Source organism: Dermacentor variabilis, chromosome 5 (genome assembly GCF_050947875.1).
Source record: "Dermacentor variabilis isolate Ectoservices chromosome 5, ASM5094787v1, whole genome shotgun sequence".
NCBI classification, from domain to species: domain Eukaryota; kingdom Metazoa; phylum Arthropoda; class Arachnida; order Ixodida; family Ixodidae; genus Dermacentor; species Dermacentor variabilis.
Genome location: NC_134572.1, coordinates 145028222 through 145034221, shown reverse-complemented (window position 1 = coordinate 145034221; position 6000 = coordinate 145028222).

The window sequence follows — 6000 nt, the reverse complement described above, 5'->3', positions numbered from 1 at the left end:
ATGAAACAAGTTTTAAGTCCACTAGGACGTACGTCGTCACCAACAATGGCGGAATTAGTGGCAATTCTCCAAGCCACTCATTTTATCAAAAGATATGAGACACCAACAAAGTGGGTAATTTGCACGGACTCCTTATCGGCTTTAGCATGTCTTGAAGTTATCGATGACAGCCAACCGCACGCACGAATAACATAAGCAGTACTGAACAGTTTAACTAAGGCTAATGAAAGGAAACATGAAGTGATATTACAGTGGGTCCCGGGCCATGCTGGTATAGCAGGCAACGAACTAGCGGACTCATTGGCAAAATCAGCCCCTAAATATGCAGAAATTGAACTCATCCCTTTATCACCAATGGACACAAAACGGATAGTGGGAGTACTAAAGAAAGACTTGTCTATGTCAACATGGTTTAATGAAAACACTAACGAATCAATACTTTACGAAGTAGACCGTCACCTCGAATAACAGCCGGATGTACAACTTTCTAAAAGTACCGAGACACTAATTCACCGACTGCGCCTTGGGACAGCATACACCAAACATTTCCTGCATCGCATCAAACGAGCTCTTTCCCCGGCTTGCTCCTGTGGCCACGACGATGAGGATGTTCGCCATCTACTCCTCGAATGCCACATATATGAGATACAAAGACAGCAGCTAGAACAAGAGCTACACTCCATCGGTCATCACCGGCCTTTCTCATTCGCAAAATTGCTGGGCCCATGGCCATCGAAAATAGCACAGCGAAAAGCATTGAACGCAATTGAACATTTTTATGAAGACACAGGCATCCTCAACAAAGACTAGGTATTGCATTGAATAATCACACGATATCACTAAAACATTCTTCTATTATTTGTAATTATTAGTGCTTGTATATTACGTGTTAAGCATTTTTTGTTGCTGTGCGTGAATTATTTCAACACTGTAATTCCTCATCTGTTTATATCCCGATCGAAGTCTACATCATGGCCGTTTGTGTGTGTTTGTGACTGTTTATGAACGAACTGTGGTGCAACTTGCATTTGACTTTTACACTGTGATGTTCATAGGCGTATAGGACTGTGCTGTGGCTTTCTCACCCTATGAAGTGTTTTTTTTTTTCATTTTCCTACACATTTTTTATATTGTTGTTTCTGCGATGAGAAAAGGAGTAGCCGTCACCAGTATAAGGTGACTACGTCTCTTTCCTTTATTTTCATTTCAATAAAAAAAAGTTTTAAATCCTTAAAAACAAACACACTGTGGTATACGGCTGCTAATGCATTGTTTTAGATAATTTATTTTTGTTGTTCTTCTCAGGTTTTCTAAAATTTTATTTGCAACCCATCGCGAGGAGCCTCACGTGCAAGCTCGCGCGAGAGAATGCTTCTTCTTCATGATTTGGGAGAGGGAAAGTATGCTTAATTCTGCAGCCCATATGGGAGCACGGCGCAGCGTGTTGGGGATGGGGGCGGGAGACGAAAGATGAGGGGATATAGGGAGAAAGGGAGAGTAGGTGTCAGGCAGCATACGTCAGCATCATCCATGGGCGATGGCCGGCGGAGCGCAGCGAAGCATGGACGGAACTCTTCCCGGCCCGCTACCACCTCCCAGCACTGGCAAGCCTGCTTGAATATGTGCACTCAAACGGGCTCCTAGACCGCCAAATAGACTTCGGCCTCGCACGGCCTCTAACTCGTGCGCCGGCCATCGCCCCTGGATGACGCTGACGTCTGCTGCCTGAAACCTACTCTCCCTTTCCCCCTCTATCCTCTCATCTTTCATTCCCCGCCCCCATCCCCAGTACGCTGCGCCGTGCTCCCACGTGGGCTGCAGAATTGAGCGTATTTTCCCTCTCCCAAATCACGAAGAAGTGCTAACTTTCCTTGACCGAACTTCTTGCGTAGCTTCCACAGCGTTGACTGCTATTAATGGATGGATGGATGGATGGATGGATGGATGTTATGAGCGTCCCCTTTGGAACGGGGCGGTGGGTTGCGCCACCAAGCTCTTGCTACTATGCTGCCTAATATCCTACCTAGGTTAACCAATGAAAAAAGAAAAGAAAAAAAAAACACTATGAACTACCACGTCCAAATTTTCTGATCCCCTATTGCGAACTGTGTTATTGTACGTCTCCGTCTTTTGTCGTTTCCCTACTTTTCTTCCACCAATCCTCCAATCGCCTCTTACTAATGTCTATTGCGGACCTGTTTGCTTTACCACTGCTCCCGCTGAACCCAAGGGCTTCAAGGATGGCAGTGGTGCCTAAATCCACCGCTGGGTAGACGTCTTCACATTCTAATAAAGTATGCTCCGTCGTTTCCCTAGCTTTACCGCAGCAAGCACATGCTTCTTCTTCCTTCTTATATCTCGCTTTATAGGTGTGTGTTCTAAGGCATCCCGATCTCGCTTCGAAAAGTAATGAGCTTCCCTTTGAGTTATCATAAATGGTTTCTTTCCTGATTTCGTTTTTTCCTCTTAAGTAGTTACTCATGGCAGGTTTCTTTTCCATTGCCGCCACCCATGAGATTAATTCAGCCTCTCTGACTTTCCGCTTGACCTTCTTTGTTGCTGTGTTGCCCACCCCACAGGCCGTATACTTGCTGGTAAGCTTCCTAGTTCTTTTCCTCCACTGTGAATCAATGTGTTTCCTGTACAGATACCTGAACACTCTCCCAGCCCATTTGCTTTCTTCCATATTCCTCAGCCGTTCTTCATACTCAATTTTACTGCTAGCTTCCCTCACTTCAAAACTAGTCCAGCCCATATCCCCCTGCACAGCTTCATTTGTAGTCTTCCCGTGAGCGCCCAATGCGAGGCGACCCACTGACCTTTGGTTCCCGTCGAGCCCTGATTGTACCCCTGATTTAAAGCAAACAACCGCATTTCCAAAAGTAAGTCCTGGAACCATTACCCCTTTCCGCATACCTCGGAGGACCTCGTACCTATCGTATCCCCATAGCGCTCTGTGGACGCGCAGCGCCCTCTAGAGAACTGAAGGCCCTCTGGCTGTTCCTCCTACCCCCCCCCCCCCGAGCTACGTCACGCTAAAGAGGCCCACATAGAAGTTCCGTGCAGCGTGCTACGAAGCCACTACCGGCGCACCTGCGTTGAAAATGAGGCGCGGAAAACCGAGTCAGCGACGACGGCGATAACAATTCGATTAGTTCCGAGAACCCTGCCGCTCCTTGGATAGTTTCGGGGCTAGAAAAGTCGTGGCATGCTGCGGCATGCTTCCGAGCGCACTTGTTTTTTTTTTGTTTTTTTTTTCTGGACGTGAACGGTGCACGTAGTCTCTGCGCCTGAGCTGCGATTGCGGTTATGTGTCCGGCAAGCCTTCATTGCCACGGAATGTGGATTACGTTCATGCCAGAATATGCCTAACGAGTGCTGCGTGTCCAATTGCCGGAGCAATTACAAATCGGGGCCGAAAAATCATGTGTTCATGTTTCCGCAAGATGACTGACAGAATATTGGATGCGAATGCTAAGGCAAAGAAGAGAAAAGCTGAAGCTCTGCGGAATAAGGAAGCTGTTTCCTTGTAAATGCTTGCACGAATGTTTTGTTTGTCCCTTGCTAAACTCATTTGAAATGTAAATATGTGGACTGCGGTACTGTATGTAATGATGCCTCGAAAGCGAAATTATTCGTTTAGAGCCTAATCTAGACTGAAATAAATACGTGTCCCGAATTTGAAGACAGGCACACCAGTGGAGTTTTCATGAGATATGTGTTATGGTGCAGTGCTAACATTTTGTTGAAGAACTTTTGTGGTCGCATGAACGGCAAACTCTTTGACGCCGACGATAAATCAAGGCAAGGGAGCTACTCTGAAGAAGAGGGCAGCACTGTCACTTTTCAATATAAGCCATGCTCCCTAGAATCATGTACCCGGAATTCGTTCTCAATACTAAGGTTGAACCATTTCATTTTTTTTTATGGACGGGCTTTTTAATAATGCAGCGCGTGAATAGTTTTGCATAAATAAAATAATCTTGGAACACCCTCTGTGCTCTGCGGGCCGTCTGTTCAACTATGCCTAAAAAAAGAAATAACTGCGTTCCCGTTAACGTTGCACGTAGGTGCGCGCTCGCTTCATTCAACCCGTATCCCCGAGCGCTCAGGTGTAGGTGGTGTTGGCACGCGACGGCGCAGCCAATGGGGAGGCGGTGGAGCCACGTCACGAGTGTATAAAAGAAAAAAATCCGCAGTTCCGCCGAAAAGGCGAAGAACCGATTGCGATAGGAATCGGTGTTTAGCGTAGATAGCTGTACGACATACAGTAGAAACAGTAGATAGCTGTACGAAATAAGGATAGTAGTTGTATCGGCCGCATAAAATAGTAAACGTTCGCTTACGAACTAAATTAGCAATGATAGAATACGTAAGCGTGAGTCAACGAGGACGTAGAAAGAAACAGACACACGGAGTCAGCGCTGGTTTTGTGTGTCTGCTTGAGATATTTAATAGGAAAATCATGCTTCCACGGGTGCTATTATGAAACAAAACTTGGCCTCAGCGGTCGTTTTGTTGGATTTGCCCGTGTGTCAGCCGACAGTGCCTGCTTACAATAGCAGGCACCCCTGCCTCCTCGGTAGATACGCTTGTGTTTGTGAACGTATATCATGTGGTGCCAGTGGATTGAGGGTCTGTCATAATCCCATAAAACTGCAATACAGTATTATCTATCTATCTATCTATCTATCTATCTATCTATATATCTATCTATCTATCTATCTATCTATCTATCTATCTATCTATCTATCTATCTATCTATCTATCTATCTTGCAGGTGTCGTAACTCGTCGCTTGAGACTTGAACACGGGCCCAATGAATGCACTGTTAGGTTAGCTGGTTTAGCAGTGCTATTTTCCAGCGCAGAAGCAGGACTGCTCGCGGTGCTCTGTCTTGTCTATCTGGTCGTCCAGTTCCTGCGCTGGAAAAAGTATAGCGTTGTGCGACGTCCAACGATTAGCCATATTTTTGACAAAAAAAAAAAATGGTGATAAACCTGCAGGGCGCGCCAGACTCGCTGGGATAGCGATTAATGCGGAACCGCGTTAACGCAGCCTCGCCTCCGAAAGAACTCGGGAGTCAGCACTTGACGCGCACGAGCATGTTCACACGAGGAGGAGATTATGTTCGTACCTGTGCGCCGTACGTGTAGGAAGCACCGCCATGCAGTACTCAATGCCTGCTGAAAAATACAAGTCGCTTCGGCTCTTGTACAACCCCCCCCCCCCTCCATTGAATAAATGAATAATGTACTTTGTTTTCTTTTCGTTAAGTGCTTTTTTTTTTCAATAATGTTTCCATGCTCAGTGGCTATGGCAATCTGCTGCTCAGCCCGGGGTTTTCGGTTCGATTCCATGCCGCATGTCAAGGGGGGGGGGGGGGGGGGGGCGGACTGCAAGGAAAGAAAGAAAACGATCGTGTACTATGTTTTGGGCGAACACTCAAGAAACAGCACGGGTCAGATGTAATCCAGACGTCCTGCGGCGTCACTGTTCGGCGTCCTTCATAGCCTCGTGTTGCCCAGTGACGTAAAACCCCATCATTCAGTCGTTTCCATCCCTAACTGTGCTGTAGCAATTGTCGTGTTCAGAATACCTTTTTGATATGTTTTTTTTAACGCTATTATAGCATTCTTTGACAAGTACACCCAGTTTGCAGTATGCATTTATGTGTATATCTCTGTGTGTGTGTGTATCCGCCCCTGATATATTCCATGTTAACTTCGGTCACTGGGTAGTCCACGGTCTAATGAGTCGGGCTGTTGTGTTCAGGCAACCGTGTTCAAAAGCAACGGTCGGGCCAACTTAAGGTTACTGGGCACGTAAGTATCGCTGGGCATGTGACGCTTTGTTATAATAATTATATAAAACTTATCAACGATTACGCACTAACTACAAGATAGATTGCCGATAGCATTACAGTCGCCTGTACGTTCTCTAAATGACGAATACAACGCCATTTTTTGCCCATTTACTATCCTGTAAACTTGCGCTCCT